The 23,444-nt window shown below is 39.7% G+C and overlaps 1 long non-coding RNA gene across 1 annotated transcript in view; it reads right to left on the bottom strand.

Annotated features, from left to right (window-relative positions):
- Window positions 1–20,207, bottom strand: part of LOC121926445 — a 249,588-nt gene extending 229,381 nt beyond the window's left edge. The window contains exon 1 of the long non-coding RNA XR_006103018.1: window positions 20,096–20,207. This is a non-coding gene — a long non-coding RNA (uncharacterized LOC121926445). The remainder of the gene's footprint in view (window positions 1–20,095) is intronic.
- Between the last annotated feature and the right edge of the window lie 3,237 nt (window positions 20,208–23,444).

The following is a 23,444-nucleotide window of genomic DNA, read 5'->3' as shown; positions in this document are numbered from 1 at the left end:
TCTGGGAACTGAAGTCCAAAGCTGTTGGAGGACCAAAGGTTGAGTGCTACTGTCCCAGAGTATCATTAACTTATGTCTGTTAAAGTTTAACTAAGACATATGATACTGATAATAAATAATTCCAATGATATGACATCTTCATAGAATCGGAGAGTTGGAAGAGATCACAAGGGCCATCCAGTCCAACTCCTGCCATGCAGGAACTCTCAATCAAAGCATCCCTGACAGATGGCCATCCAGCCTCTGCTTAAAGACCTCCAAAGAAGAAGACTCCACCACACTCTGAGGAAGTGTGTTCCACTGTCGAACAGCCCTTAGTGTCAGGAAGTTCCTCCTAATGTTGAGGTGGAATCTCTTTTCCTGCAGCTTGCATCCATTGCTCCAGGTCCTGTTCTCTGGAGCAGCAGAAAGGAGTGACTGAAGCAGCAGTCCATCTGATGAGATTAAATTATGTAGTATAAAAAAGGGATTGATGAGAGGATGCCTTACTTTAATTATACAGTTGGCCCTCCATATCCACAGAATTCATGTATCCATGAATTGAAGCATTCATGGCTTGAAAATATATATTTTTAAATAAATTCCAAAAAACGAACCTTGATTTTTCCATATTATATAAGGGACATCATTTTACTATGCCACTGTATTTAATCAGACTTGAGCATCTATGGATTTTGTCAGCCATGGGGGGCCCCTTTGGAGCGACCTGTTCCCGCCCCTTTCCCCACCGGATCAGGGCCTCAGCTGCCACAGTGGCAGCCTCTGAGGCCTCGATCCACTGCTTTCCAGGCCGTGGGGAAGCGGTAAAAGGCTGCTTCCCTGCGTCCTAGAAAAAGGTGTCCTTGGGGCTTCATGCCCCAAAGACACCTGACGGTGGTGGGGACAAAAAGAAAGAGGCTGCTTGGCCCGTTTCTGCTTTGCGTCACTGGTGCAGTCGTCTAAAGGCTGCATCCAGTGATGCAAAGCTGGAAGGATCTCCATTTTGGAGCTCCTTCCAGGGCCGTGGAAAGGGCGCCCCAGGTGCCCTCGCGTGGCACCAGGATATCACTTCTGGGCCGCTGCCATTTTGTACGTACTAGGTACGTACTAGGGTTAGGGCATCCAGAAAGGACGCCCATTCCTAACCCTAGTACATACCTAGTACGTACTTTGCGCGCGTCTTGAACGTGCCCCAGATTCTCTTCTTCCCTTCTGTATCACATCAGCTCAGCATTTTTGTTATGTGGTTATGCTGAACGCTTATCCACCCAGTTTAAAAACAGTCGCAGTAACACACTGTCCAACAGCAATCAAACTGTCTATTTTAAAAAGAGATTTAAGTATCAAATTTAAATTAAATCCTGAATATCTTCCTAAAAAATAAGATCTTCTGGAAAATCATTAATGCATAGATAAAATATGGTTCCCATAGACATTGCTTCTGAGAATAAACCAGCCTACTACAACCTTGATATGTACTGAAATTAAATTGCATTGGATTACAATTCCCATCAACTGCAGCCTGCCACCAAAAATCCAGTAAAAACAACATGGTCCAGTTACATTTTCTTCAGGCTGCAACATTTCTTTGTATTGATCTCATTAATAGTTTTACCATAGGTCTTCCTAGTTCACCAGCTAGAAGGCTATGCTAATCTTGAATTAATCCCTTTAAAGCCAGTTATAGATCTCCTTAATCAGTCTACTTCAGTCTTTGCCAATTCTTTCACATCTAATGAAATACATCAATAACGTAGGATCCCAAGACGATTCAAATGATATCAACGACCTGCACTATAAAATCATTAAAGCTAGAAAATATTGCATATGAAACACTGGAATGGCAACCTGAGTTAGAAAGAAGAAGCATGGTAATGGCATGCAGACTGGAAACCCAGCACACCCTCAACTCTGGAATCAGTAAAAAGTGCAGCTGGAGCAAAAGTGAGAGGGGAAATGAATCATTCTCTTCAATGAGAACAAAAGGATAGGAGGCCCTCTTTGTGCATCTCATTGACGTCAGTAGGACTAACTTGAAGATCCAGACCTTCACATTATAATAGCTGAATATATAACACAGCTAGGAATCCATTGTATCTTAATAGACTATAAATCCAATCCGAATAGAGATGCATGCTTCTGTAAAAATGTTTCGTTTGGGGACATTATTGTATATAGTCATTAAAACATAATGAAAGGATTTACATTTCCAAAGATGTGGATTTAGGACAGATGTGGTGATCAGGAGGACCATTATAGGCTGAATCCACACTGCAAAAATAATGCAGTTTGACACCACTTTAACTACCATTGCTCAATGCTATGGGATTCTAGGAATTATAGTTTGTTGTGGCAAAACAAAAAATTCTAGTTTGTTGTGAGCTCTCTGACAGAGAAGGCTATATGTCTCACAAAACTACAGTTCCCAGAATTCCATCACATTGAGCCATGGCCGTTTGAAGGTGTGTCAAACTGGATTATGTCTGTAGTGTGGATGCAGTCATAAATTGTTGGAGAGCAATCGCCAGTGTTCTCAACATTAGCTATGCCAGCTAGGGTTGCTGAAAGCTGCAGTCCAACAATATCTGCAGGGCCACACAATCCCCATTTCTGGTTTAAAGAAACACAGTCAGATGTTTAGCCACATAAAGACTAGAACTGTGCCATTAGTTACTTTTCTGATAGTGAAATCATAGCCCTTTATGAATTCTTTTTAGCAGTGTCTAAAATAACATTAAAAATGGATTAATCATGTTATTTTTCATACCAGGGGAACACAAATAACAAAAAAGCAGTTTAACATCATTGTGTACCTGTTGCATGGCAGTGAAATCCACTGTGTTTTCAATTTATGTCACATGTCACTGTAGCACCCTACTGTGTCATGCAGAGAAATACAGAATGGATGAGAAACAACACAGCATATAATAACAGCAGCAAATACTATATCTTTCATTCGCTAATTGACGTACACTTATATGCATATAAATACTCTTAAGGAAACTGCTCCAATATTGCTATTTGAGCCGAAGCAAATAACACATAACAAATATTTTATGTGACAAACTTCACTTCTTTCACTCTTTGCCAGCCACAATTCTCCCTAATTTAGTCATTATTCAGAACTTGCTTGTCAAGCCTTCTGTCTAATTTTTTCTCTTTCACCTGATCACAGGTACTCAAGATTCGAGCTGTATTGTTTTGTAGAGATTGGCTAGAGATATCACATGGTATTGCCTCCCCTTATGAGCAAATGTTCAACCAGTCACAGAGAATGAATGCTTCTACATGTGAATTTTTATTTCCTGTAAACACTTGTTAAAAGCAGAGCTGTTTGTAGCAGTAAAATGCAGAGCATAGAAACATAAGAAAGCATGGGCAAAGCTAATTATGCAAATAAATCTCAAAGTTCATGGAAATAGCTGCTCTCTTTTGCTATATTGTTTTTCCACAGCAGTTTTTGTTTAAGCACCACTAGGTAGTTCCACAAAAACAGCTGCTTTTTTCTTGTAGACAAAAGCAATACATAGTACGTGGCCAACCTGGTTTAAACTCTCAAGCATAGATCATATTTTCTTTCTGAGAGAAAATGGGTTGTAGATTTACTTATGTTTCTCTGCTGGATTTTTCTTCTTATTCCTCTTTATCTGAGGGTGATCCTTCATATTTCCCTCACCTTTTGTTTTAGGTGGAATTTTAAGACCACACTGCTGGCCAGAGCCCAAAATTTTATAGCAGGATCTTTCCTACCACAATGCGATATTTGCAAAATTCTTTTTCATTGCATCATAGTGGGCTGCAAAAGACTGAAATGAACTGTACACAGTTTAAGGCTGCATCCACACTGCAGAATGAATTCAATTTGACACTGATTTAACTGTCATGGCTCCATCTTATGGAATCCTGGGATTTGTAGTTTAATGTGACACTAGTGCTTTCTGACAGAGAATGCTAAATATCTTATAAAATGACAAATCCCAGAATTCCATAGCATTGAATCTTGGCAGTTAAACTGGTGTCAAACTGCATTCATTCCACAGTGTACAAGCAGCCTCTGTCAGTGTTAGAACCATGCATACATGGATTCTGTCAGAGTTCTGAATATGTGGTCAATAGATGGAGAATGGTTTTGTGGATGTTTATTTGTTCAAATGATAAAATATATTATATGTTGGCTTGCTTGGGGGCTGATGGGTAGATTAATAGTTGCTGTGGCTTATGGGTAAGTGGATAGCTAGTTGGAATGTGTGCAGCTAGTTAGGATAGTTTTGGGAATGATAGGTTTGGAATGTGTGAGATGTGGAGTGCGTCGGGTTGGTGTCTGGTAGTAACAGAAGAGGGGTGGATGGTGGAAATGCCTGAGTCTGAAAGAGATAGGTGAGAAGGTTTATAAGGGGGGCTGGCTAGTAGGGGGGACTAAGCTATGGGAATTGGAGGTGGATGCTAGTTTTGGTGCTGAATGGGGTTGGGGTGGACTTTGAATTTTAAGGGTTTTAATATACAGTGCGCCCGTGTCATACGTGGGCGTGCTTGACGCGGCTTTCAGCATATGCTGTAAGCAGCACTGGGAAAAGGGGCGGTGTGCCCTATAAGCGGTAATGACACACGTGGCATGCTGCACTGTGGCGTGCACAAGCCCCATTTATTTAAATGGGGCTCGAGCATACCCAGAATTCCCTTATGCAGGGGTGTGTGTGTGTGGAAGGGTCCGGAATGGATCCCCTGCGTAAGGGAAGGGTGTACTGTACTGCTTGGCTGTTGGGGAACAGTTTTGCTTAAACACGGACTGGTGAATTAGTGACTATGTGTATTCAGTAAAGTTCTTTGCTGTTTCAAAACCCTGGATTCTTTGATGCACATTGCTTTGGAGTTTACACAAGTCTGACAGTCATGATTTACTTAGTCAAGTAAAACTCCATGTTAACAAGGGGAAAAAAAACAAACAAAGAGAGAGAGAGCGAGAGAGCGAGAGAGAGAGAGAGAGAGAGAGAGAGAGAGAGAGAGAGAGATTCTATATGAGATTGTCTTTGGACATTACAAAACAAAGGCACAAACTATGGCCAATATCCTGCCTCCTATTAGCAGAACATAATGTTCCACTGAGTGTTTATCTGGTTCCCCCCTCCCTGCATGTTTTACCTATCTGTCTTCTGGCACAATGTCCCTCCCTGTGGCCATTCAGCAGTCTGGGCAGGATAGAGAGCAGCCAGTTGGCTCCATTTCTGTAGCCAACTACATGAAGATGATTTTCATCCTTTTGGACTGCTATGAGGTTCAATAGAATGACTTTTTTCTTCTTTTGGGTTTAGGAACAGAAGTGGTTGGTTGTCTGGCCTCCCCGCACCCTCCCATGGTTTTTAAATGCCTGACAGGTCTACCACATTAAAAGAACTGTGCCACAGCTGCCAGTTCATGACTTGTTGCTAAAATTTTCCTTGCTCTCCATAAGCAGTAGTCAATGAAGCAGAATGAAGCAGGGAAAAGGGAACCATAACATGGTTATACTATGTGTCTTCTTTAACTAACACTAGCAGCCTGGCCCTACTATTAGGAAGAATGAGGCAAATGCTTCAGGTACTGGTGGGCTGTATTCCCCAGTTTTTCCTTATTTAACCAATTTCCCTTTCTTGGAGACCAGAATTGTGTATGCTACATGGCCTGTCCTTCATCTCTAAACAAGCCTAGGCAGCATGCCCTTCCATGGCTAGTACTGCAGTAAAAGTCAATTGCTCAACCAGTCAGTTTTGGAATGTGGAATGAAGGGAACACCATCTTGTTCTTTCCCTAAGAACAATGTCTTGGGCTGACCCTGGATATCAGGGAGATATGGGTTGGGTGGCCATGTGACAAAAATCATTATCAGCAACCATTTGATCCTCATAACTTGTTGGTTGGGGTCAGAGATAAGAACTAGCTAGTTACATTCACTTAGTTATAAGTAAGGTGCAACTTTAAAAAAAAACTGCAAAGAGGCAACAATTAAGTTTATTGTTTAACCTTAATGGGTTGATTTGGAATTTCAGCATCAACTTGATTTCAGATGGAAGTTTTTAAGTTATTGACTAACTTCATGAGAGAAATTGCTAAAGAGCCAACAGATTTTACTTTTCCTAGCTGGTTCCTTAACCAAAGCCTACTTCTCCTGGCCTTTTGCAAACTAGTTTTGGTTCTTTTATCAGATATTTGTAGAATTACAATGTTTCAAGCAAGAGATCCAAACCACTTATTGTAGTTTATGCTTAAAGTACGACAGTTTAGTTAATTCTAAAGTTAAAAATTCTGAAAACAAAAGTAGTAAGGTCTGCTTGGAAGAAGGTGGTCTTCTTTGTGTTCAGATAGTTTCCCTGTGTTCTGCATCAGACATCATATAGATGCTTGTCATATGTCCCAGAGACAGAATTCTGAAGCTCTTAACCCTGGGAATCTTTCTAGAACACATGTGGGAATACACTCTCTCAGCCTTAGAGGACAGCAATGGCAACCCCCCCCCCCCGAAGAAACGTGTCAAAAAAAACCCCATGATAAATTCATATAAGGGTCGCCACAGATCAAAAAATGATTTGAAGGAACACAACAACAACAAACACATGGGAAGCAGTTAAAGAAAAGGTGAAGGTAAAGAGATAAGACTGTAAAGGAGAGAAAGCAATGGAAATCAAGAAGTAAACAGATAAAAGCGGGAGTAAAATCATGGGTGGTATTTCTGTTTCATTCTCGTAATGTTTTTAGCACAGACATTTTTTAAACTGCAATTTGACGTAAACATAAGTTTTTCACCTCCTAATACAAAAGCAACTGACTTAGATTTTTTTTCAGCTTATCAAGTATTAACCACTCACAGATGCAGGCGAAACGTCAGGAATAAATTTTTGTAGAACATGGTCTCATAGCCCAACCCCCCCCCCCAAAAAAAAAACTATTAACCAAACACATTAACCCCTTTCTACTAACTACTGAATCACTTCGACAGAATAAGAAAACACACCAAAATAAAAAGGAGCATCCAAAAGGGCATTTAAAAAGGAAGGGGAAGAAAGGAGGTCTAGATATTGTGACTCACAAGAATGGACCTGGCATCTTACTGAAACCAGGACTGCTGCTTTCAAAACAAACAACTAAAATACCCCCCCAACAAAAACAGAAACAACAAAATTTCAATTTTAGGCAGCTATGCTGGGCTGTTTCATTAAGATCTATCTGGGTGAGGTGTGAAGACCTCCTTTATTTCAACTGGTTGTACTTGGGTTCTCATGTCAGTAGTAGCTCAGAAAAATGTGCAGAGATCAATTTGGCAGTGGCCTACAAAGATTCAGCCTTCCCTTTCCCAGAGCAGATCAGGATTTCTTGGCTGCCGTGTCATCCATGTTCCTGATTTAACCCTGAAGTGCTTCAGTACTTGTTGCAGGGCATATACTAGATTTGTTTTTCTGCATTATGTAGGATGCTGCTGCTGTATATATGGATAACATAACAACTGCTCAGTAAAGAGTAAGTGCATATCACAGCGATTCCAGTCATGTTGTAGATCAATTAAGCTGAGCCTCCCTCAAAAATGATAGATCTGTGGATTTCCAGAATGCCTTCAGCATGCAACTTCAAAGACTAACTTGTTTAAATTTATGGAATATGAGTTGTCTCTGACAGATACAATTGCTCCAAGGCATCCGCCTCCTTCATGCTACAGTACATACTACTCCTTTACATTTCATGCATTTGAGAAATATGAAGCAAAATGTAGAGAATTTGGGGGGAAACTCTGGACAGACACAGCTTGGATTCCATTTGATGGTCTACTCCACTGCCTTTACATCCAAAATCCTTTCAGGAGTTTTCTAGATCTCAGGTGGACTAAAACAGTATAGCACTCATAAGTGTGCCCTCTGTCCCAGTTCATGCAAGTGCTTCTTCAAACATTTTCACATTTGTCCTGGTATGTAAAGGTTTGAAATCACATTGAAGCTTATAAAAAACTCTTTCAGATCTTCATGGTCTAAAGGCATTCTTATCCAAATGTGTGACATGTAGATCATGTGTAAAGGTTTACAGAAACATCCACATATACTGGGTATCTCCTGGAATCCTGTACTTTAACACACCAGGCTGCTTAGACACCACAATCATGTTCAGGTAGGAAACACAGACATGTGGCTGGGGGACAATCATTTTCTCACTGCAGTTCAAAAGAACCATGATACTGTTGTATTCCTGGGCTCTGTCTTCTGCACGCAGCCCTTCATAACCCAGCCTTCCTACCCTATGCCTTTCCCAGCATGCCTTTTGGTCTGTATTTTAATTTTTAAATTTTTAATTGGACAGCCACATCAACTGTTAGTGAAAGAAAATAAATGAAATTAAATTGAAAAATGAAAGAAAAGAAAAAATCCTGCTAGGGAATAGCGAGGGAGAGGAGGAGAGGAGCATAATCACACCCACTTCTATGATGTGACTACCTGCATTTTAGAACTGCAGCAGGAAGAACTCACATGAAACACTAATAGGATAGCAGTGTGGTCACGAGGCACTGATGGGTTTTCCCCATCAATGAAAAGGAGCACTCCAGGTATGTGTCAGAACAGGGAATCTGTTCCTTGGAAAATCAACCAGTCAGCCTTGTGGTGAATAAGCAGAACTTTATTGATAGAACCAGGATCAGTGATTCAACTCCATTCAGCTTTTAAGCTGAGACTGCCCCCCCAACCAAAGTCGATACATGAAACCCCGAATTCTTTCCACTCCACCCCCTGCGAAAGCGCACACAACAAACTTCCCGCCTCCTTCCCACAGTTTATAATCCCCCTTTGCTCCCCCTAATAGCTACTATCCCACTCAGCTCCGTGCCTGCATTCCAAGCTTCTGAGACCAGTGTTTCAAGGTCTTTAGATAACAGCCACCTGGCAAAGCTCGGCTAAAACACATCTACAGCTACAACTAACCATAGCTGAAAACACCCCAGCCCCCATCATGCCCATACATATAGGAATCATACATCTGGTAGAATTCTAACAAGGATTCTAACAGTATGAATGGAAGAGGAAGGAGTTACAGGACAGACATGGTTTTGTGTGATAAAATATGGCCACTGACACTACTACTTCCTGCTGTAATTCCACTTTGGAAGCCTTATGTGATAAAGTTCCTACATACATTCAACCTAGACAATGAGGAAATCAAAACAGTAAAAGAGCCCCCATACATTGGATAAAATATTGATCAGCAAGAAGACTGCAGCCAAGAAATCAGAATAAGACTAGGAATGGGAAAGACAGCTATGAAAGAACTGGACAAGATCATAAAGTGTAAAGAGATAACTCCAAACACTAAAGTGAAGATAGCCCTAGCCATTGTATTCCCTATCACCATGTACGGATGTGAGAGCTGGACAGTGAAGAAAGCTGAAAGAAAGAAAACTTATTTAAGATATTGTGCCAGAGAAAAGTACTGATAATACCATGGACAACCAAAAAGGCAAATACAGTAAATGTTTTCTAGAACAGATCAAGTCAGGCTGGAGCGTGGCTTTGGTGTGGCTTCTGGACTCTTAGGACGCATGCATCATTGAAACACCATATCTCCACTGTGACTCGAAGCAGCTTTATTTTGGCTGTCTGTAACAGGCCTTGGAATCTTACAAAATACATTATAATAAGATCTAGATTAAATAAATAATACTGAGACAAAAGCCTTTCAAAAACTAAAGTAATTTTGTTACAATTTATTGTCTTTCTACTAAAATGGGGATTAAAAAAATGATATCTTTCATTTCTGAAAGCAGTTTGGACCAGCCAATCAATGGATTGCTCACCATGTTCTCTTAAGTTTATATTTTAACCAACTTATGGCATGTAGTTTTGTTGAATATCAACAGAAACTACACTACCCCAAATGCTGTGGCTGAGAGGATTCAGAAAATGAATGCAGGGGGCTACATATAAATATGTAAGGCATGGGTCTAGCTTTAGCCTTGAGTAACCATAGCCTTGAGTAACCATAGCCCATGTTTCATACTGTTTCTCCTTTCCTGCTCAGGCTATCTACAGCTTTCTTGCCAGTCTCTAGTAGCAAATGAAAATTTTGACTTGAGAGATGTTTGTTTTTCACTATGTGGGTGCAGTAGTATTGTATATAATGGTATAAATTCAGGGCAGGTTTGGGGGGGGGCAAAATTATGGATATGACCAGTGGATTAGTCAAGTAGCCTTCTCTGTCACAGAGCTTTGGAGCCACAACGAACTACAAAAATAGGAAGACAAAAATAGCCTGAGGGTTGCATGTTGTCTTTAGGCTGCACTTTCCTTAACCTTCCTTATAGAAACAACTTGAACAGTGGAATGTGGATAGAATTTTGAAATGGAGACCAATCCCTCCCTGTCTTGGAATATGTTATTCTCACAGAGAGTATATTCATTGCTACAGTGTGTTTGCTTTAAGGACTGTGGTCACAACAGTGCCACCGATCTCTGGTGAATGTTGTTTGCATACCCTTCAGCACTTCTCTCATGAAAACCAGGACACATGTGCCAAGCAACATTAGAGTGTGGTCAAGATGGCAGAAGTTATTAATGAGGAAAAACACAGATGGTAGGAAAGGTACAGCAGCTGAAGAAGTGGGGCAATAGAGGAATAATCAGGACTGTCCCTGTCAAACAGGACATTGGAAGTTTATATAGTTCCTATGATTAGTAATTAGTAATAAAATCCAGGAGCCAGCATGGTTTGAGTTTAGACTATGACTCTGGGAGAACAGCTTTCCAATAACTGCTCAGTCTCTCAGGCTAAGAAGAAGGCAATAGCAAACCTTCTTGGAGCAAATCTTGCTAAGAAAACCCTACGATGGGGACAGTCAGCGGAGTCACTAGTGTTGGCGTCACTTGGTGCAGTAACTCATGTGCCACCCTCCCACTGACCTCCTCCATACCACACCGTACACAATCCTTAGTAGTGTTTTTTGTAGTAATGTTACTCATCTGGAAAAACCCCTCCCCCGTGTAAGGAAAAAAATGTGGATGCTCAAGCCCCATTCAAATAAATGGGGCTCGTGCCTGTGGCGGTGCGTCGGTGTGCAGGGCGCACACCATGAGAGCGCATGCCATTGTTTCCTTCCGGCCCATGGCTCCCTTCCTTCTGTCATGGCTTCCAGCATATGCTGGAAGCCACATAAAACCTGCCCATGTATAATGCGGGCGCACTGTAATTCGTAATTCCCATATATTGCTAAATGTAATGGCAATAATTGTGACATAAACAAACAGCAAAATTAAAATTATTCCTTTAAATGTCAGTATCATACACACAGCCAAAATGTATTTACATGTACATAGTTTCATGTGACTAAAGTGAAAATTTGGTAAGGTGTGATTTTTTAAAATAAAAAATAAAATTAAAACATTATTTTTTTAAAAAAACATGGGACCTCTCCTTTCTCCTCCCAATGACTTGTACCACACTCATAACATCTCTTCAGCATCTTAAAGGGACATAGGTGAACACTACAGCTTGTTTCTACCCAAAGGCAGATGTTTCGGGAGCTATGATGTCCCCATAGAGTGTCACCTGGTGCATCCTGCACCTCCTACACCCCCTGGATCCCCCTACTGATGCGCTTGGTGGTAGCATAAGCCAGAGTTGACCTGAAGACACACAACAACAACAACAATAAGAAGAAGATTCACATTCATCTTGTTGTACACACACAGGTACATCCATACACCCACCATCAGTCCCTTTTAGCATCTAGGTCTCTCATTGGCCCTTTTCAGACATTGCTTATTGTTAAAATAAATGCACATTTGAGGGGCAGCATGTTGGTAGGAGGCATACAATAGATAGATAGGTAGAAGCACAGAGGCAAACAGATAGAATTTTATTGGAACTTCATGTGCTACTCTAAGGCCTGTTGACCTATCAATTATCTATCAACTTTATCTTCCTGTCTATGATATCTATCTATCTATCTATCTATCTATCTATCTAGTTTACATGCCACCTTTCTTCCAGAGTGGGACTCAAGGCACAAAAAGACTGTTTAAGCTTCAGATGTATTCAAAAATGCAAAGTTAACATTTAATAAAAACTTTTTTTGTGTATGGAATTTTTTAATATTGTTGATACTTTTGTCTGGAGGTGGATAAACTTGATTTTTGTTTCCTTTAGCCAAAATGTTCTCTGAGGTGCAGATTTCTCTCCTTCTTTGAACCTCACACAAACTCTGCTTAATGAAAAAGATATCCCTGGGTGCAACTTTGTTCTGATAAAGTCAACCCAAGGGTGGATTTTCCATAGAAGTGTATAGTATAAATAACAAGATTTTCTGGTCACTTTTCCCCTGCTGATTCCAAATTTCCTTTTCTGCTCCCTTCTCAGGAAATATTAGATTTCCAAAGTAGCTTCTGGGCTAAGCAGCTTGGTTCTGCCTCTATTTTTTAAAAAACACAGTGTTTAAATACCAGCTGGTTACGTTTCCTTCTTCAGCTGTGGTGGAAACCTCACTTAATGTCTATCTTTTCAATCATTTTACAAGTAACATAGATTGTTTGGAAAGGCTTTCAGAAACTTAAATAAGAGCATAATCCTGTATATCTTTACACAGAAGTAAGTTCCACTGAGTCCAGTGGAATTTACTTCCAGGGAAGTGTCTATAGAATTTCAACCTTAAGGTTGTAATAAGGAAGTGGCTGTTTTATTGCCTAGGGAGGATATGAACTTTTTGTAGAAGCTACTAATTCTGTTTTTATACATCCAGGTTATTAAATGTATTGCTGAGAAATATATTATACACATGTTTCCTGAAAACAGAAGTGGCATACATATATGTCTTTTAGGGGGAAAATAATTTGAATTATGAGCATATCCTCCAACATTTCACATAGAAAAACTGGGACACAGTTATCACAAAGTTCTTAAGGAGGAAGAACATATAAGCAAGGAGAGGCTGCAGCACTTTGGTTTTGCCTGAGTCTATAGGTAAAGGCATGATTCTGCCCTTCTATTCCTTTCCCCCTTGCTAACTAAGGGGCAGCTTCCATCCACCCCTTTTACAGTCGGATTGGGTCCATGGCAACCACATGCCATGGCCCTGATCTGGCCTTTGCATTGTGCAATAGATGCAGCGCCGAGGCTTTACAATGCTCCTTTGGTGCTGCATCATATGGACGCAGTGCCAGAGGAGCGCTGTGATGCTGTGTGCCATGTGAAGTGGCATGCGGCATCATGCTGTCCTGGGGGCACAGTCAGGGCATGCGTCATGTGGACACTCCGCCCCACTCCGGCCTTTGTGGCTGGTGTGCACAAGGCCTAAGTGCAAATAACTTTTGCACACTGAACTCAGTTTGAAGCAACTGAAGTAAGCTGAGTGCTAAAAGGAGTAGTAGGAGAGAAATATTGGGACATTTTAAAAGCACCTGAAAAAGTAGAATGGCAGAGGATTAATTGGCAATGCCAAATGTCTCCCCACACCATAAATCACCTGCTGGTTTGCATTTTATTGATTTATCCTCCTGTTGCAAAAAAGAACAAAGCAGCTAGATATAGAGTATGTGTTGTTGCTCTGCAGTAAAGAACAAAACTGATCCTTATTGCAGTCAGTGGATGAAATGCCCTCATCCTTTTGAGCTAAGTAGAAGAGTTTTTAAGACACAATCTATTTATGCATAATAGCAGTCCTGGATCCTAGTTTTTGTTTTACTTGCTCAGAATATTTGTCAACTTTAAACCATAGCAGAAGCAACAAATACTTCATATTAAGCAAAAATCAATCAAAATAAGATTTTACAAACTATGCTAAACCCTGAGCATTACTGACAATAAGATAATCATTTGCACCATACAAAGTACAAAACATGTTTTGCTTTGGAAGAAGAAATAAATTTCAGTGCCAATACAAAATTAATGTGTACATCACAACATTAATTTATTTGGATGTCTAACTCACCCCAATCTCAAGGACTTCAGATGAATAATATATATCAAAGCTATACATACACACAAACACACAGACACATACACTTAAGTAATAAGGAGAGACAGTGTGGTGTAGTGGTTTGAGTATTTGGAGACCAGAGTTCAAATCTCTGCTAGGCCATGGAAACTGACTGGCTGACCTTGGGCAAGTCACTGGCGCATTACAGACCACTCGTTGGGGCGGCCTGTAAGCAGCCCTTTCCTCGCTGTAACGGGGCCTCAGCTGCCACAACAGCAGCCTCCGAGGCCCTAATCCACCGCTTTCCAGGCCGCGGGGAAGCGGCAAAAGGCTGCTTCCCCGTGGCCTGGAAAGGGGTGTCCTTGGGGCTTCATGCCCCAAGGACACCCAATGGTGGCAGGGAGGAGGAGAAAGGGGCCGCTCGGCCCCTTTCTCCCTTGTGTCCCTGGCGCAGCTGTCTAAAGGCTACACCAGGGATGCAAACCTCAAAAGGAGCTTCGTTTCTGAGCTCCTTCTTGCGCCACAGAAAGGGCACTCTAGGTGCCCTCATGCGGCGTGACAACGTCACGTCCGCACCGCCTCATTTGGAGGCTGTGCATTCGTGATGTCGTAATTGCGGCCCCGTGTGGAACGGGCGCCGCCATTTTGTACGGATTGGGTCCGTACTAGGGTTAGGGGCGTCAGGAAGTGATGCCCCTTTCTAACCCTAGTATGTCCCCAAGACGTACTTTTATGCCCGTTTGTAATGGGCCACACTTTCATCTCGCAGGAAGGCAAAGGCAAAGGCCAACTCCCTCTGAACAAATCTTGCCAAGAAGACCCCATGATAGATTCATCTTAGAGTTGCATATTTCAGAAAAGACAACACACAACAACAAACAATAACAACAAAATAAGACTTTGATAAAGCATCCAGCTTAAATCTCATCCACTTTGAGTGTTAGTAGAATTTCAATTTCAACTCACTGGATTATGTCATTAAATACAATGAATTGTATCTTGGCTAAGGTAGCTATACTCAGTTATTGCACAATGAATTAGTTTCCAATGTGGAATTAGTTATTCCACATTCAAATCTGAGGAACCTAGATCATGTTGAATAATTCCCATTGATTTCCACAGAACTTAAGTTCAACTAACTTTAAAAACTGAATAACACTATTCCATGCTTTTCTAATTCCATTCACCAAAGTAACACCATGCCATGAATGAATGAAAATATATTTCACAGCTGGCAGAATTGAACCTTAACTCTTCTCTTTTCTGAGTATCCAACTATATGCTGATAGAAAGCCCATAAACTGGAGTATTTAGCTTCTTGAGGGTAATTGGTTTAAAGATTATAAACCACTTATAATGTGCTGAGGTCACTATGAAGCAGTATAGAATTGTAAATGCTATTGCTATTGCTAATGGACACTGAGATGTACATGGTACTATGGTACTGAAGTTATGTATGAACATTACACCATGTATGGATGCTTAACCTTCATGTGTTTTTCTAGTCCCCATCCAATATACAAATACAAGGTTTCTGAGTCTGTTATTCCATACACATTTACTTGGAAAAAGTCCCACTGACCTCAGTGAAACTTACTTCTGAAAGACAAATATAGGACTGAAGTGTGAGTAATGTAGAGCCTAATTCAACAGTGGTGAACCTTTGATCCTCCACAGATTTTAGTCTACACTTCCGACAATGCTTTACCATTGAATATGGTGAGTGGGAATCATGGGAATTGTACACCAAAACATCTGGAGATCAAAAGGTTCCCACGCCTCTTCTCATCTACATTGAATTGACAGATAGATTATGAAATTTCATCAAGGAAATCTTTACATTTGGATCCCATTTATTATATCATATAAGGAAGTAGCCTCTAAAATCTGTACAACCTGCTCCTACATACACAACTCTAGCTTGATAAGAAACTGTACTCAGAAATGAATATGTGGAGTACCTCCTATGTGGCTGCATACACAACCTAACTCAAAAATTGTCCACAGCACTGATCAACTGTTGGGGTGGAAGATGGCTTTACATCTACTGCCCTATCAACTATTGACTGGTACAAATAGTTAACTGATTCCATTACTGCATTTTTTTAAATTAAAACAAAATTGCCTTGCGCAGGTAGCCATGGCTCTGTCACATAGAAAAGTGGATTAAGGACTATGCCAAGTGAACCATAAATTTACAGAGTTTGAATGCAACACCTCAATATAATTACTTGGTGAATGGCATTGTACTATTCATTAATTTTGGTAAATGATCATGTAGAAGCCGAACTGCACTTTAAATACAAATGAATAACATTGTCATAGTCAGTTAATGTTGACAGCAACATTTTCACATTTAAATGGAAGTTACCACTACTGATTTTGTTCAGAATGCTGGCAGTTGCAACAGTTCATTCTTCCCCACACCTTCATGCCACCTAGAAATAAGCACCCAACTCAGTTTTGGGGCTCTAGGAAGACATCTGGTGTAGCAGGAAGAATCACCCCCTTGCTGGCTTCAGTTGACACTAGCCAACATTTTCCTCGGCAAAAGAAAAAAGAAAAACAATGTTTAAATCTTGGAATGACAACCGTATAACCTTTGACTTATACCAGAGTAGTATGGAAACCATATTTCTGTATTTTGATCTTGCTTCATTAGTTATTTAGGGAGCTTGCAGTCATGACTCAACTGGTGTTCCAATGCCGTTTTCCAGATTTGTCAAATTCTGTTGTACCATCCTGTTCGCAAGATAGTCTGCAGGTAACTTAAACCACACAGCCCCTTTATGTTAAATATGTACTTGCAAGCCATTTCTTTAGCATGTTTGTTTATAAAAATCAATATATCACCATTACTTCTATCACTGTATATAATTCAGCCATTCTGAAATAGTTCTACGCAAAAATGGCCCCCAATTTTTTTGTGAGGAAATCATATGGACAGCAATGTAAGTGGGTGTCATAAAATTGAAAAGACTACCTTCTGATTTCTTCTTAGTATCAGCCATACTATTTTACCAGCCTATGTATTTTCTAAATGAGGAGTGGGCAACTGTTGGGGGTTAGGGGGTGACATTAGTTTCCCAGGACAACTCTGAGGTCCACTCCCACAAAGAATTCACCCAATTGCCATGCTTTTGCACCCATAGGCCATTTTTTGCCCAGGATAGGCCTTTTAAAAAACACCAGGAAGTCAATACCTGCATTACTGTTTTAGAAAATAAAAGTGCTTCTCAAAGAGCCTCATGGCAAAATTACACTTCTACAGACTCTTGAAGATATTTGGGGGCATTTCAGGGACATTTTTTTCTGCAGAATTATGACTCCCAATTCCCAATAATAATAATAATAATAATAATAATTTGTTTTATTTATATACCGCTATTCCGAAGATCATAGCGGTGAACAGCAAGTAAGCTAATTAGCAAGTAAGCTAATTTTGCCCCCCAACAGTCTGGGTACTCATTTTAGTGACCTTGGAAGGATGCAAGCCTGAGTCGAGTTTGGGCCCTTTTGCTGATCTTGAACTCGCAACCTTGTGGTTTCGAGTGAATGGCTGCAGTACAGGCATTTAACCATGCACTCAAATATATTTTGTGAAACTCTCTTTTCCAAATTGGCCGAGAGCAGAAAAAAATGGCCAAAAATATCCAATTATTTTTTTTCATATTTTCTGTCTTTCTCAGGAGCTAATAAAAAAGTCCATTCCAGGGATAGATGCATGGACAAATACTTGCCACTGGAATTTCAGTGACTCAGAAGGTCAAAACTGGCTGCCTTAAGTGGAGCTATATTAATTTGTCAGTTTCATTTTCTTGTACATTTTTTTTTTACAAAAAAATCTTAGATTCTGACAAATTTATGAAGAAATTCAAGAAGGTCCAAATGATCCTTTTGCAGTGGGGAAACCAACTTTTGCAGTGATGAAACAAACCAAATGATCCTCAACCATTTGCACTAGTTAAATTAAAAAGGTTTAGCTGTTTCTTGTATGGAGAAGATCATGCTCTACCTGCCTTCTATGTAGTTGTTAAGGATGCAGATCTTGTGTATGTGATGGGAATGGCAAACCCAGTTCAGCACCACAACCATGGATGAATACACAGACATTCAAGCCAAGCTTTTAAGTGCTGAATGCATTCATAGCTCTCTTCCTGGGTGGGTGAGCCTGTCAGTATTGCTTTCTTCCACATTCAGGTTTTTCTTTAAAAAAAAAAAGAATCTCAAATCCTTTCGTTGAAGTTATAAAGAAATTTGCAAATTCTGGAAAGTTTGTGCATGCATGTATGTATGTGTATATGTATATAAACCCTGAAAATGTTATTGTTGTTGATGATGATGATTCTGCTTTTCTCCCAAGACAGGGACCCAAAAGTTCTCAACCACCCCTAGCCTTAAAAAATAAAATAAAGAGGGATGCCTATGAGCCAAATAAAACATCATGGGGGAAATGAATAAACACAACCCCTGAAACTATTTTCTTGTTCTAAAAACAGTCAGATGGCAGAGATTGCCTGGGTAAGGCTGTGGCACTCGCAGAAAAGGATGCCATCTTTCCCCCTTTATATGGTCCCAGTTCAAACCAACTGTGGAGGCCTCAGTTTAGCCATAGATAGGAAAACATAACAAACAGGGACAATATGAGTGGCTGTTTTTAGCAAAAGAAAAAAAAATGATGCTGAGAAATGCATCCGTGCTTGTCCTGCATCATGTTTAGTCTGATGACTCAGTGAAAACAATGTGCACTGAACTCTCATTGACTCCACTGGGGATTAGGCATGCCTAATATTCCCTGGATTTCACCCAAATGGTCAGAATTTTAACAAGGGTGTTATGCCACAGATATTAGACTCAGCACTCTAGTGATGCCGAATGCCAAAAGCTAATCTAAATAAAGCAGTTTTGAGGGTTGAAATCCCTAATGGTCTGTTCCACAACACAGCTAATTCAAAAATATACTGATACAAAGCCTTTTGTTTTGTTTGATTCCTAGCAAAGTGATTGGGACTAACATCCCAACCTACACTCACTGAACTGGGAATGAGTCTCAAATGGTTTCACTGGAATTTAGCCCCAGGAAAGCAGTTTAGGATTACTGTTTAAATTCTGGCATTTTAGATTAATCAGGTCGAAGGCTGGGTTGTATGAAGCACCATTGCTATGCTTTAATGTGCCAGAACCTGACCTGAATATCCTTCTGTTTGCTTTATTTGGGTGTTATAGTTTTAGGCTGTTGTGCCTTATGCAGGTTAAACATGAGCTATAATACACATGAGTCTTACCTCTAATGTTTAAACAAGGGATAAGTGTATTGTTTTTATTTAAAGGGAAAAAATCTGTGGAAGAGCAGAGAAAGGATTGTAAATCTGTGGTGTTTTTTTTTTTTAAATCCTGACATAATGTTTGAAGAGTCTTCAAAGTATAAAAATAGCGGGTTGTTCCCCATGGCCCAATCCATATTTCAAAGCATGGACCAAAGGGAGTACAGTTAATTTTGGATAGATTATAGAATATGAGTTGATGCCAGGTTAACATTAATATTTAGACATTACAATATTTAGTCATCTGCTTCAGCTCTGCACTATGATGTCCTACAAAAATATGTGGATTTGATGTAAAGCAGTTCTTCTTATTTGGAAGAAACTGTATGTTACAATCTCTTTTAAAAGTATAATGGGTGATGGCTTGCTTGCTTAAACAGCTAAAAAAAAAAAAAGACTAGCAACATGCAGGACCCTAAGAGACGTGAAACAACTCTTCAAATTTACAACAGAATTCTGATTTGTAAAGCTGCAAGAAAAATCTCTGAAGCATTGCAATCTGTACTCATGTAATTTCCTATTACTTCAGCATTTGTGTATCCAACATTTTTTTTTTAAAAAAGGGAGGAATATGGATAGTGGAAAAGGGATAAATACAAAGGCAAGCAGCGGGTGGGTGGGGGTGGGTGGGAGCAGCAACCTCAAACAGCCATGCAGCTATTAAACATATGCCAAAGTAAACAATAGTGTTAAGGTCTGCCACAGCTTTGCCCTGCAGGTAGATGACAGGCAGCACAGAAGGAAAGCAAATGGGAAGGAAAACAGAAAGACAGTACAGGATATGGATGAGATGCCGAGGTGGAGCCCTAGAAGCCTGAAAGGCCTGGATTGTGATCCTCAAGTCACATCAGCATCAGCCATGCAAAGCAGGACATACCTTTCTGGCTTCCTTGTTCTGTCGGCTGAAACAAAGCAGTCCCATTCTCAGCGGGAGGCCAAATCAAAATGAAATTTTATTTAGTCTGCACTGTGCTCAGATTGGGTTTCAGAACGACTGCTTTAGGAGATAGCATGGATATGGCTGATGCATGCTTTGCATATGAAACTGCAATGGGGAAAAATCTACATAATCAAAAAAATCTGTGCGGTGTGCATGGAAAACACACACACACACACACACACACACACACATGCTTGGACATTAGCAATTCAGCTGCAAAAAAGGTTTGCTGAAATGACCTTTCTGAATCATATGAATTGTTTCCAAAAATAGGCATTTTATGTAAGTGCCTGAAAGATCACTTTTAGAGATACTCTTGGAGAATTACTAGAATACAGATGCTATTCTTTTTCTGTTCTTTTTCTTGGTGTTAAAAAGAATTCATCAGAATAATGGACTGAAAACAAATGCTTGGAAAACACAATACTTTTGTGTCTTGCAATGTCATCTATTGTTCCCCTGATCATTAGTAATGTGTTTTGTTTAACCCCCTTCTTCCTTCAGCAACCAAAAATCCCCCGGCCCACTTGTACAAAATAACATCTGTTTTTGCAATCATTAATATGATGCAGACCATGCTTTATGAGAGAGAAACATTTCTTTGAGTAGAGACTTAATTTTACAGCCTATTAAATAAAATATCAAGAGATCTTAATATATTTTTATGAAAAGTTGGAACGAACTCACAAAAGCCATAGGATGTATCTAGAAAACATACAGGACAGACATCATGTAATGCCTTTGTTATCAGTTATGCTGCAAATGTGATTTCCAAATAGGATTTGTGGTGGCAGTATAGTGAACACATAGCAACATATAGAAAAAGGGAGTTGTATACAGTATTCATTGAAACCAGGGGGCAGAATGGAGCCTTTGAGTTCATCCATATTCATATCCAATGACAAGATCCATTTAAGACTGCTTGGTTTTTCTGTGCAAGAAACTAGCCATAGTACAATACACATTAAATGTTCTGCAAATGTGTATGTGCAGGCCTTTATCTGAAACAAGAAAACTCCAGGCACATGGTTTTGTTTTGCAATTATTGCCATGCTAAAATAAGCAGTGCTAAAAACTATAGTGTAGATGCTATGGCAGAGTGTGGGAAAGAACTCAATTTATATTTAAGCCAGGAGGATACAAAAGGGATAAGTATACCAAGCAAAGAGCAGAGCTACAAACTTACAGCAATAATGAGATACAGTACAAATCAAGCACACAATGTGCTTTCACAGAGCAGTGACGGAAGTCACTGACAACAATGCAGCCATGTGTACACATCCCTTGGAGACATATTTTGTAATTCAATCTTCTGTCTCTTGTAGGATATAGGTTTGGGATCCTTAGCAATAACTGCTAGAGTATAAAATCCTTCAGTAATTGGGCCTTGCAGGAAGTAACCTCAAACACATATTGTGTACTTCCACAGCAATTTAATAAATTCAGCAATCCATAAGGAATTGAGTGCAAATATATATATATATATATATATATATATATATATATATATATATATATGTCTGTGTGTGTATATATATATGTATATGTATTCAGAATATATATATATTCTTGTTAAAAATACAAAAGTGCATTTACAAGTATGTTTTTATGGTTTTTTAAAAATGTTTTCTATGGAATACAAGCAGGTGAATTAGCTGGCTGTAGGGCACCTTACAGTAAAATGTTTGAACAGACCAGATCTCTCTCCCCCCAACCTTTGTTGGTGTGTGTGTGTGTGTCTCTGTGTGTGTAGGTACTGTTTCTTATGGCCAAAGATTTTTGCGTTCTGTCTACTACATTTTAATTTTGAAAAGTATATTTCACATTATAACAGGAATATGCCTCACCCAAGGCCATTATTCCCCAAATCCTGCGCACCTGGCATTTGTTTTAAACCTAATAAGCATCTGTGAATATGCAAATGTTTGATGTCTCCAGTAACCTCATTAATTTATTCCTCAGGCAATCCAGGAATGTGAACCAGTACTCTGCCACAACCACTAAGACTAGGAGGAAAGCTAGAGATAAAAACAGCTGGAAGAAGTGGGAAAACATTCTACATACTGGAAAACTTTAATCCCCCCCCCACCCCACACATTTCTTGTATTTTACATACCACAGTCTACAATGCTTGCTGGGATGTTGTTGTTGTTTTGAAAAACTGAATAATGACAGGGAACACTTAAGATCTAAAATGTACATTCAAAAGAGAAAAATGAAGCCAAAACACCACTTCAAAATAGTTGAAAGTTAAGAAACTCCACAGAATGTTTTGTTTGAGCATAGTTTCAGGGCAGAGTTCATTTCCATAGGGTGTGTACATGGCTTCCCCAATGCCCTTAATATTTAACTTAATGTATTTTCATTTGGACCTGGTCTCAGATGTGCAAAGAAACAGCCTCTCCTACCTTCTCTGATGCAGAGCAGCTGAATAATCGTGTGCTTTGCCCACATTAAAAGCTCTGAATAATGTTTATAAAATGTTAGGGAATCCCGGTAGGTTTCCTATTTAACAAGCCATGTATGACAAATCACAGTGTAATGTACTACGTTCTTAATCTTTAATTAGAATGTGAATATCTGCTAGAGAACGCAGTTAACTTTGACACATTAAATCTTCTGGTTAAAGTGCCTTATAGGAAGTGCAAAGATGAAACAGTGTAACAATCTACTGCCTCTCTCCATTCACCCAGACAGTTGGGGAAGGATGATAACATCTTGTAATACCTGCTCTGTAGTAATTAATCGCTGTGGTATTTAGGACCATTCAAGTAGACAAATATGACAGAGACAGGGACAATTAGGAACCTTGTTCAAGCTACATTAACTTTTCCAGCTATTACAACACAGCAGCTCAAGTTTGCTTGTAAAAGCTGCAGAGGGATTGTTATGCATTAGCCGTGCGATTATTAATGAAAAGAAAAAGAGAATTGTGTTTATTGTACTTTGAAAATTGCAAATAAATTTCAATTATCTGCTGTGTCATTTTGTTAAACATGCATTTCTGAAATGCCTTTGTGCTCTAAATCACAAGCTGCTTATGGCTAAGTGATACTAGGAAAACCTCAGGGAAGTGTAATGTCAGTTTTGTTTCTTGTTTTGCCCTTTTTTTACTTTAATCAAATTGGTCTTTTTTTGCCTTGAAACCAGAGATGGATTTCTTGACACTGGAGATGATGTTACCTAAAAAGCTTAGGTTAGCTAGTGAACCTTGTAGGCACTTGCCATTCACTGTCTCCATCTCCTAATAGGCATTTGAATCAGGCTCTTACAGCCACTGTGAGAA

This window comes from Sceloporus undulatus, chromosome 3, assembly GCF_019175285.1.
Source record: "Sceloporus undulatus isolate JIND9_A2432 ecotype Alabama chromosome 3, SceUnd_v1.1, whole genome shotgun sequence".
NCBI lineage: Eukaryota > Metazoa > Chordata > Lepidosauria > Squamata > Phrynosomatidae > Sceloporus > Sceloporus undulatus.
Note: the sequence above shows the minus strand (reverse complement) of the source record. Positions and strands in the feature narration are given on the sequence as shown.